Source organism: Budorcas taxicolor, chromosome 15 (genome assembly GCF_023091745.1).
Source record: "Budorcas taxicolor isolate Tak-1 chromosome 15, Takin1.1, whole genome shotgun sequence".
NCBI classification, from domain to species: Eukaryota; Metazoa; Chordata; class Mammalia; order Artiodactyla; family Bovidae; genus Budorcas; species Budorcas taxicolor.
Genome location: NC_068924.1, coordinates 933,982 through 946,110, shown reverse-complemented (window position 1 = coordinate 946,110; position 12,129 = coordinate 933,982).

The following is a 12,129-nucleotide window of genomic DNA, read 5'->3' as shown; positions in this document are numbered from 1 at the left end:
TTGGGAGGCAGTCTCTAGGAACTCAGCCAATGACTCTTCTCACCTGCCAGTCGGATGTGTTCAGATGGGAGCCATAGTAAGGGACATGGTCACTAATGCAACCTGACAGATTCCTGAGAAAAAGAGTAAGGACTTCCTTTCTGCAAACTGCTCTATGGTATGAAAGAAGTACTAAATGGGATGCATTTAGCTCCTGTGAAAAGTAACTCTGGCAGTGAGAGAAGGTGAATTCTCCCCAGCTAATTCAGGTCATTTTGTGAATAGCATGTCACTTCCTGGAAATATATTGGTTGGCCCAAAAGTTTGTTGGGGTTTTTCCATGAAATGTTACAAAAAACCCAAATGAACTTTGGGGCCAACCCTATAGTAAGTATGGAGAAGGAAGTGGCACCCCACTCCAGTATTCTTGCTTGAAGAACCCTGTGGACAGAAGAGCCTGGTGGGCTGCTGTCCATGGGGTCACACAGAGTCGGACACGACTGAAGCGACTTAGCTGCAGCTGCAGCAGCTATAGTAATTAAAGTAGGAAAGAAAGACATTTTTGATGAATATTGCTGCATAGTTAAATATGCCACATATCCTTTATATTGTATATTGATGCAGTAAAATCTAGGGCTTTTTGAATGATTTTTCGAGTTGAGATATATGTGTGGAGGTGATGACTGCAGAACCCCTGCAGTTTCCTCAGAGGCTGAGAGAAAGCCTCAGTGAAAACATTCTGAGGGGAAAACTTCTTTCATCATTTACCAAAGAATATCTTTTTCTGACGTTCTATATCAAAAATATAATAGTACATTTATAATTCTAGGAAATAAAAGTGGTACTTAGGAAATTCAGGCATTCAGACTTTCAATTTGGGTACATATTGGATATGGTTTCCATAAAAGTTTAAAATTATGAAATACAGTAACAGAAGTCATGTAGTTTAACAAATAATGATAAAGTGAGCCTCATGGCACTCTGTACAGGTCAGAAAATAGAGTTTCACCAGTGCCTCAGGAGCACTGGTTTCCTCTCTGGGAAACCCCATCTTGACTCCTGCCATTGAGAAGTTCGTTCTTTGTCCACAAGGTGGTGCTTCCAAATTTAAAATTTACTCAGTGTAGTTTTGCAGTAATTTTGGAACCTATGCAATAATAATACTTAACCTATGCAGTTAAAACCAAAATTAGCTTTCTAATTTTATATGTAAATTGCTTGGCATATTTCACCTGTGTTACTAAGGAAATTGTCAGTTCGATAAATTTTACATATAAAGGTTCAAGAAGAAAATGTTTTATGTTTTAATAAAGAGAAAAGTCTTTATTAGAAAAATGGAATTAAAAAGTTTCCCATTGTAAAATTTTTCTCTTGAAATATACTGTATTTAAAAATAACTTTCGCCCAGTGTAATCTGTTGTCCTTTTTTGTATTCCTTATACATTTCTCACAGTGTTTTATGGCTTTTTAAAGCTAATTCTTTTTTTTTTTTTTTTTAGCTCATTATAGAATAAAGATTTGGTTTTTTTGAGTCCAAAGAGCTTCCATATTCTTGAATGAAAAATGTCTACATTTCATCATTTGCTTATCTTATTCCCTTTTAATATTTCTGAACTTAATGTTTAATAACTAGGTCTCAAAATACTAGCAGTATAGATCAGTCTCTATGAAGTCAGTTCATATAGCTTTCCTTTGCCAAGCACATTTGTATATCTGTTCTGTGACTGGTAGCTAAATCTGATTTTAGCTATTTAAATCATAAATGCAATGCATATTCTTCAAAATTCAGACATTGAAATCTTTATCAAAACATGTATTTCCCCATAATCTTCTCCCCAGACAACCTCTCAACAGTTTAGGTACGTATTTCTCTAATTGCTTTTGAGATGACTACTAACAAAAATGGTTGAATCAAATTGTGTAGTCAAATATTTCAGTCTGTGTGTCGAGGTATATGTTCACCTTTTACTTATTTTGACATCTTGAGTTTTCTGTATCTTGTTTATCAAGTGCTTTTAATTAAGCCACCATTGTCTGTTTTTTTGAGAGATAATTGCAGTGCTTTCCAATGTGTAATTTAAATGTTATCACTCTAATAATTTGGGTCAAATAAAAGAATATTTAATCTGTGTGCCTTGATGTTGTAAGTGGTAAAGCAAGATTCAAAGGGCCCTTGACCAGTGATTGCGCGTAATAGTTGATTTGTTATGTTTAAAATCAGTATTTTCTCAGCTGTAAGCTTATAAAACTAACTTTGGTCTACCTATGGTTGCATTTGAACTGATTGTGGGATGTCTCTGGACTTGGAGCAAGTGTTGCTAGAGGTGAAAAGGCATTGCCTAGTTGAATGAGAGGCGCAATTGCATATCTGATGGTCTTTTGTTTTGTCTGTAGGTCTTGATAGTCTAGAAATAGGACTTGTGAAATGACATCTAACCATCTGTCATAGACATACATGAAAGCACACAGCAGCTGATCATCCGACTCTTGATTTCTGAGCTTTTCAGTAGTGCTTTGAAACCAGATTACATTTTTTAAACTTTTAATTTTGAAATAATATCAAATTTGGAAAATGTGCAGGGATAATAGAGAACTTTTTACCTTTTACTCAGATTCACCAATTTTTAACTTTTTATCATTAAAACAACTGTTCTCTATGTGTGTATGTTCCATGCCATTTCCTTCTCCAGGGGATCTTCCCGACCCAGGGATCAAACCCAGGTCTCCCGCATTGCAGGCAGAGGTTTTAACCTTTGAGCCACCAGGGAAGCCCATCCATATATATATTCATATACAAACATGAACATGTACACTTATGTGTAATTTTTTTTCAGTCTTTGGAGAGAAGGTTGCAAGGGGAAATGCTTCTTTACCCCGTAATACTTCAGTGTATATTCTTGTGCCTTTAAATCTTATTCTCTTCCCTCCCATATCCCTCTCTCTGCTCTATTGTAAGTAAACAATTTCATTCTTGTTTATCTTTTCTGTATTTCTTTTTGCTAAAAATGAATTTGTGTATTTTAATTTCTCCATTTTTCTTATGCAAAAAGTTGTATGCTATATATACTGTCTCCCTACCCCCCACCAAACAATGTATCCTGAAAATTATACCAAACAATTTATATAGATTTTTCTGTTTTTCATAGCTGCATAGTACTCCCTTGAGTTTAAATACAATGGTTTATTCTATCATTTTCCTGTATTTGGATATTTAAGTAGCTACAGTATTTACAATTATATAAACATTTTTGCAGTGTTAACATTTTCATATTTATGGATGTGTATTTTCAGAGTAAATTCCTGGAAGGTGGAATTGCTGGGTAAAACAGTAAATGTTTGTGTAGTTTTGCTAAATACCGCCAAATTCCCTCCATAGAGGTTACTCTGTTTTGTATTTCTGCTGAAGATATGTGAGACAGCCTATTTCTCCAAAGCCTCACCATTAGAATTTATTGTCAAGCTTTTGATTTTTTGGCAATCTAGTGGATGAGCATCTCCATGTAGTTTTAGTTTGTATTTCTGTTATGAATGAAATTGAACTGTAAATATATATTTCAGGGCCATTTTTGGTATATTGCTTGTTCATGTATTTAACCCCTTTTCCTAAGATCTTTAGTTCTTCCACCCCCACCAATTAATAAAAATACTTTTATGTTAAGGATATTCGCCCTTTGTCTATAATGCATTACTTTTTTTTTGTGCTCTTATAGTTTCATTTGTCCACATTTAGATCTCTGATCCACTTAGAGTTTACTCTTGTGTAAAGTTGTGAAGAATAGATTTAATTTTCTCTTTTACAAATGACTATCCAGTTGTCTGTCCATCATTTATTAAAGCCGCCTCTTTGCCCTAGTGATGTGCTAGGTTTCCATATGTTGTGTTGTCTATTTCTCAAACTTTGTTCCATTCTATTGGTGCTCTTCATGTACCAGTAGCACAAAGTTTAAAAATGAAGGCTGTATAGTATGTTTTAATGTGTAGTATTAAAGACTAGAGATCTCTTCAAGAAAACTAGAGATACCAAAGGAACATTTCATGCAAAGATGGGCACAGTAAATTGGACAGAAATCATACGGACTAATAGAAGCAGAAAATGTTAAGAAGAGGTGGCAAGAATAGAACTATACAAGAAAGATGACCAGATGGTGTGATTGATTACTCACCTAGAGCCAGACATCCTGGAGTGAGGAGTTAAGTGGGCCTTAGGAAGCATCACTATAAACAAAGCTAGTGGAGGTGATGAAATTCCAGCTGAGCTATTTCAAATCCTAAAAGATGATGCTGTGAAAGTGCTGCACTCAATATGCCAGCAAATTTGGAAAACAGCAGTGGCCACAGGACTGGAAAAGGTCAGTTTTCATTCCAATCCCAAAGAAAGGCAATGCCAGACTATTCAAACTACCGCACAATTGCATTCATCTCACATGCTAGCAAAGTAATGCTCAAAATTCTCCAAGCCAGGCTTTAACAGTATGTGAACTGCGAACTTCCTGATATTCAAGCTGGATTTAGAAAAGGCAGAGGAATCAGAGATCAAATTGCCAACATCTGTGGATCATTGAAAAAGCAAGAGAATTCCAGGAAAACATTTGCTTTATTGATTATGCCAAAGCCTTTGACTGTGTAGATCACAACAAAGCGTGGAAAATTCTTCAAGAGATGGGAATACGAGACCACCACCTTACCTGCCTACTGAGAAATCTGTATGCAGGTCAAGAAGCAAGAGTTAGAACCAAACATGGAACAACAGACTAGTTCCAAATTGGGAAGGGAGTACATCAAGATTGTATATTGTCACTCTGCTTACTTAACTTATATGTGGAGTACATCACATGAAATGCTGGACTGGATGAAGAACAAGCTGGAATCAAGATTGCTGGGAGAAATATCAATAACCTCAAATATGCAGATGACACTAACCTTATGGCAGAAAGTGAAGAGAAACTAAAGAGTCTCTTGATTAACGTGAAAGAGGAGAGTGAAAACCTGGCTTAAAACTCAGTATTCAAAAAACTAAGATCATGACATCCAGTCCCATCACTTCATGGCAATAGATTGGGAAACAATGGAAACAGTGACAGACTTGTTTTCTTGGGCTCCAAAATGACCGCGGCCATGAAATTAAAAGATGCTTGCTTCTTGGAAGAAAAACTATGACCTACCCAGACAGCATATTAAAAAATAGAGACTGCTTTTCCCACAAAGGTCCATATAGTCAAAGCTATGGTTTTTCCAATAGTCGTGTATGGATGTGAGAGTTGGACTGTGAAGAAAGCTGAGTGCCGACGAATTGATGTTTTTGACCTGTGGTGTTGGAGAAGACTCTTCAAAGTCCCTTGGACTGCAAGGAGATCCAACCAGTCCATCCTAAAGGAGATCAGTCCTTGGTGTTCATTGGAAAGACTGATGTTGAAGCTGAAACTCCATTTCTTCGGCCATCTCATGTGAAGAGCTGACTCATTGGAAAAGACCCTGATGCTGGGAAAGATTGAGGGCAGGAGGAGAAGGGGATGACAGAGGATGAAATGGTTGGATGGCATCACTGACTCAATGGACACAAGTTTGAGCAGGCTCCCGGAGTTGCTGATGGCCTGGCATGCTGCAGTCCATGGGATTGCAGAGAGTCAGACACAACTGAGTGACCAAACTGAACTGAGCTGAATGCAATAGGGCTCATTACCCCTCATAGCTTTTCATTTTCAATGTTTTCCTAGGTATTCTTTTGTGTTTGTTTTTCCAAATTAACAAGTATCACTTTTTTAGCTTCAACAGCAACAAAAACTGTTTTGGTGGGTTTTTTTTTTAGGATTTCATTAAATTTATAAATTAGGAAGAACTGACCTTCCTAATTTATAAATTAGGAAGAACTGATCTTTTAAGGATATCCTATCTAAGAACAAAGGATATTTAACATTTATTCAAGTTTATTTTATGCATCTTAAAAATGTTTAAAATGTTCTTCATAGAGGTTTTGAACACTAAAAATTTAATCATCAGTATTATTTCATCTTGTCATGCTGCTATTGTGATTATCGTTTTTCTCCTCCATTATATCTTATAACTGGATATTATTTTTATATATGAAATCTTTGTTCTTGTATAATAATTTTATATCCTGCTAACTTGATGAATCCTATCACTTAAATTTGTTTTATCTTTGACACATTTGGCTTTTCCAGGTGTAATTTTATGTGATCTATCAATGAAGATATTTTTACATCTTGTTTTAATTCTTATGCCTTTAATGTTTTTTGTCTTATCTAAGTGCACTGGCCTCCAGTGTAAATATATCAAAAAACTGGCAAAGTGCAGACAAGGAACATAAAATTTTAGCTTTTTCTCCAAATTTTATAAATTTAGCAAATGATAACTTCATTCAAATGGACTCATACAGTGTGTACCTTTTTTTGTGTATAACTTTTTTTTCACAATGTGATATCTGAACTACAACCATGTTGCAGCATGTCCCTACTTTTTCATTGCTTATAGCAGTTCCCACTCCCACCAGCCACATAGCATGGTCCATGTCCTTATAAAATATTTGGTATTTTCACCCTTTCTCATTTTAGTCATTCTGATGGATATGTAGTACTGTCTTCTGTGTTTATTTTCATTTGTCTGATAACTAATGATGTTAAAAAACATATGCATACTGTTTTTCACAATTTTGATGTCTTTTGTAATATGTGTATTCAAATATTTTGCCCATTTTTGAGTGAGTAGTCTGGTTTTTTTTAAAACTGATTTCTGAGATGTATGTTTTAAATAATTTCTTTATTGTGTATATGTATTAAAAATTCTCTCCAATGGGTTACCCTTTCATTCTGTAAATGATGTTTTGTTGAACAGAAGTTCTTCATTTCAACAAAGTTCAGTTTATCGGTGATTAATGTTTCGTGTCCTGTTTCTCTATCCTAAGATCTTAGGATCTGGAGGTTCTTCTGTGTTATCTACCAAAAGCTTATCTAATTTGTCTTTTACATGTAACTCTACAGTCCAGCTGGGCATTTATTTTTATGTGTGGTCTGAGATAGGAATCATTTCATTCTGCTCCACATGGAGATGCCCTTGCCCCAACAACATTTGTTGAAATCACTTGTAATTTTCCTCTGCAGTGCAGAGCTCTCTTAGTCATTAATTAACAGACCACATATACATATGTGGATTTATTTCTGACCTTTTTATTCGGTTCCATTACTCTTGTTTCAAATTCATTACTATACTTTTATAATGAGCTTTTCATCTACTAGAACATGCCTTCCATCTTTGTTATTTCCCCAAAAGTATCTTGGTAATTCTTGGCTCCATAAATTTTCAAGTAAATTTTATAGTCATATATACTGCTTGTGAGTTAATATAAGTTTTTGGCAAAAATTGAAATATAGTTGATTTACAATGTTAACTTCTCCTGTACAGTAAAGTGATTCAGTTATATATATATGTATACACATTCTTATATATATAAGAATTATATTCTAATATATATATGTGTATGTTCTAATATATATTTTATATATATGTATATATATTTGAATATATATGTGTGTGTGTGTGTATATATATATATATATACACACACATATACATTATTTTCCATTATGGTTTATCTTAGGACATTGAATATAGTTCCCTGTGCTATATGGTTGGTTATAATGCTTAACTGTTATTAATTGTAGTTGATTTATTTTTTTTCTTTTTTTATATTTATATATTTATGTTTATTTATTTATTTGGCTGCTCTGGGTCTTAGTTGCAGCACGTGGGATCTAGTTTCCTGACCAGGGATTGAACCCGGGCCCCCTGCATTGGGAGTGCGGAGTCTAAGCCACTGGGCCACCAGGGAAGTCCCTGTAGTTGATTTAATTCAAACCTTAATCTTATTCCCAGACTTGACATTTCCTTTGATAGTCAAAGAAACCAATTTGGGTTGTTCAGTTCAGTTCATTTCAGTTCAGTCACTCAGTCGTGTCCGACTCTTTGTAACCCTATGAATCACAGCACGCCAGGCCTCCCTGTCCATCACCAACTCCCGGAGTTCACTCAGACTCACGGCCATCGAGTCAGTGATGCCATCCAGCCATCTCATCCTCTGTAATCCCCTTTTCCTCCTGCCCCCAATCCCTTCCAGCATCAGAGTCTTTTCCAATGAGTCAACTCTTCTCATGAGGTGGCCAAAGTACTGGAGTTTCAGCTTCAGCATCATTACCTCCAAAGAAATCCCAGGGCTGCTAAGAGCTAGCTAATGTTTGTGACATTAAGAAAATATCCTAATCTTGCTGTTATGTTTCTGTTTCTTACCTGAAATGTTACCAACCTTGTTTACCTGGCCTAATGTTCCTTTGCCCATTGGTGACCTAGCCTGTCAGGAGAGAGTAGTAATGATTCCCATGCCCCTACCTCACCCACCTTCCTTTCTGCCAATCTGTGTAAGCCAGGTGGATTACCCTCCTCTCCCGAGACCCTTCGTACATTTACAAAACAGCCAGTCCAGGCTTTCTGGCAGTTCTGACCCTCACTATCAAACCCCCTCTGTCTCTCCAGCCACTGGTTTCTTTCCGTCTTCATGTCCACTCCTTACATGACATCCCCTTGTATTCTGCAGGAGTCCCTTCTCCCCAGTGCTCATACCAGGGAATGAGGAGAGGTGGACGATGAAGGAGAGTGATGTTCACTGAGTTGTGCTTCCCTTCCAGGCCCAACTGTGTATGAAAGTGTTAGTTGCTCAGTTGTGTCCAACTCTTTAACCCCATGGATTGTAACCTCCCAGGCTTCTCTGTCCATGGAATTCTCCAGGCAAGAATACTTGAGTAGGTAGCCATTCCTTTCTCCAGGGGATCTTCCCAACCCAGGGATCAAACCCCAGTCTCCTGAACTACAGGCAAACTGTATCGTCTGAGCCACCAGGCTTCCAGGTGTGTATATGCACTCTCATTATTCTCATAACACTAAAAAGTAGGCATTATTAACCTTTTTAAAAAGCATAAGATCATAACAAACTGGAAAATCCTTAAAGAGTTGAAAATACCACATCACCTTACCTGGATCCAGGTCAAGAAGCAACAGTTAGAACTGGACATGGAACAACAGACTGGCTCAAAATCAGGAAAGGAGTACATCAAGGCTGTATATTGTCACCCTGCTTATTTAATGTATATGCAGAGTACATCATGTGAAATGCTGGGATGGATGAATCAAACAAGCTAGAATCAAGATTGCCAGGAGAAATATAAACAATCTCAGATATGCAGATGATACCGCCGTAATGGCAAAAAGCCAAGAGGAACTAAAGAGTTCTGATAAAGTTGAAAGAGGAGAGTGAAAAAGCTGACAAAATTCAGCATTCAAAAACTAAGATAATGACACCCAGTCCCGTCATTTCAATGGCAAATAACAATGGAAACAGTGACAGTGATTTTATTTTGTTGAGCTCCAAAATCACTGCAGACATTGACTGCAGCCATGAAATTAAAAGACACTTACTCCTTGGAAGAAAAGCTATGAAAAACCTAAACAGCATATTAAAAATCAGAGGCATCACTTTCAGAGGTCTGAATAGTCAAAGCTATGATTTTTCCAGTCGTCATGTATGGATGTGAGAGACTATAAGGAAAACTGAGCAACGAAGAATTGATGTTTTTGAACTGTAGTGTTGGAGAAGACTCTTGAGAGTCCCTTGGACAGCAAGGAGATCAAACCTGTCAATCCTAAAGGAAATCAGTCCTGAATATTCCTTGAAAGGACTGATGCTGAAGCTGAACCTCCAATACTTTGGCCACCTGATGTGAAGATCTGACTCATTGGAAAAGATCCTGATGCTGGGAAAAGGCAGGAGGAGAAAGGGACAACAGGAAGGCATCATCGAGTCAATGCACATGAGTTTGAGCAAACTCTGGAAGATGGTGGACAGGGAAGACTGGAGTGCTGCAATCCATGGGTGTCACACATGGAGTCAGGCATGATGTAGCAACTGAACAATAAGATCACACAGCTAATAAATGTAGAGCTGAGATTTAAATCTGAATCCATATCTTGTTCTTTCTGCATGACCACAGTGCCTCATGAAACTGAGGCATGTCCTGACTTAACAACCTAAAACAGTAGTCTCAAATCCTGGTGCATCTTTTAACAGAGATTATGTAAAAAAGGACAAAGTGCAAAGGAAACTGAGCTGGATCTCATGTTGATGACTGGCCCAGACAGAGTAAACACCCAGAGGAGAGCTTTCCCTTGGAGACTTTTCAAATGGTTACAAGGATTCATATTAAACAATAAGCAGTAAATATGGGTGACTCATTGACCAAGTTCTTGTGAAAATTGAAAAGTAAATGGTGTCCAGTTAGTCCAGATAAAATCTATAATAGATAATAGACTAGATAATAGATAAGAGAACAGGTGATCACTGGGATTCTCAGGATTAACTCAGCTAGGTTTAATGTGTCCAGCAACTAAAATTATTTAATAATTTCCTATGGAAATTTTTCTATTTTTTGGTTTTCTCCCCAAATCACATTATTTTTTCTGATTATAAAAAACTTGGAAGTATATAATTAATAGAATATATATGTATTTGTGAATATAGTTGCTTTGTTTCTTTAAGATAAATTCTTAGATGTGAACTTTTTGAATATAAAGTCTAGTTACATTTTAAAGACTTGGTAAAAGCTAACAAATTCCCTTGTTCAATGGCCAGAGGACATGAATTTTAAAGTGATAGATAGGAAATGCAAATAGCTAATAAGCCCAGGACATTACTAATAATTAAATTAACCTTAAGGGACATGAATTTTTTTATTTATTTAATACACACACATATGTGTGTGTGTGTGTGTGTGTGTGTGTGTGTTTATATTTATATTTGGCTTCAGGACATGTTTAATTACTCCAGTTACAGATAGATAGCACTGAGGCTACTGCCCTAGCCTTGAGGATTCAGTGGAACACAGACTTTTTTTCAAATATATTTTTGAATTTTTACAATGTTCTGTTGGTTTCTGCCATACAACAGCACATATCAGCCATAATTATGTAATACAGCCCCTCCCTCCTTAGCCTCCCTTGCCTCGCCAAATCTCATCGCTCCAGGTTATCACAGAGCACCAGGTTGGCTCCCTGTGCTACGCAGCAACTTCTCACCAGCGGTCCGTCTTCCACCTGATAGTGTATACATGTCAGTGCTGCTTTCTCCATTCGTCTCACTCTCTCCCTCCCCGACTGTGTCCACAAGTCCATTCTCTTCATCTTCATCTCCATTCCTTCCCTGTAAATAGGTTCATCAGTATCACTTTTCTAGATTTCATATATATGTGTTAATATACTGTATTTGTTTTTCTCTTTCTGCCTTTCTTCTCTATATAACAGGCTCTAGATTCATCTACCTCACCAGAACTGACTCAAATTCATTCTTTTTATGGTTGAGTAATATTCCTTTGTATATATATACCACATCTTCTTCATCCATACATCTGTTGATGGACATCTAGGCTGCTTCCATGTCCTGGCTATTGTAAACCATGCTGCTATGAATACTGAGGGTACATGTGTCTTTTTCTGTCATGGCTTCCTTGGGATATATGCCAGTAGTGGGGTTGCTGGGTCATAATGGTAGATTTATGCCTATTTTTAAAGGATTCTCCATACTGTTTTCCATTATGGCTATATCAATTTACATTCCTACCAACAATGTAGGAGGGCTCCCTTTTTTCCACATCCTCTCCAGCATTTATTGTTTGTATATTTTTTGATGATGACCATTCTGACTGGTGTGTGACGATACCTCATTCTAGTTTTGATTTGCATGTCTCTAATAATGAGTGATGTTGAACACTTCATGCATTTATTGGCCATCTGTATATCTTCTTTGGAGAAATGTCTATTTAGAGTCTTCTGCCCATTTTTTGATTAGGCTGGTTTTTTCCCTAATACTGAGCTGTATGAACTGCTTATATATTCTGGAGATTAATCCTTTGTCCGTTGTTTTATTTGCAGTTATTATCTCTCTTCTGAGCATTGTGTTTTAATCTTATAGTTTCCTCTGCTGTGCAAAAGCTTTGAAGTTTAATTATATCCCGTTTGTTTGTTTTTATTTCCATTACTCTAGGAGGTGGGTCACAGAGGATCTTACTGTGATGTATGTCAAAGAATGTACTGCCT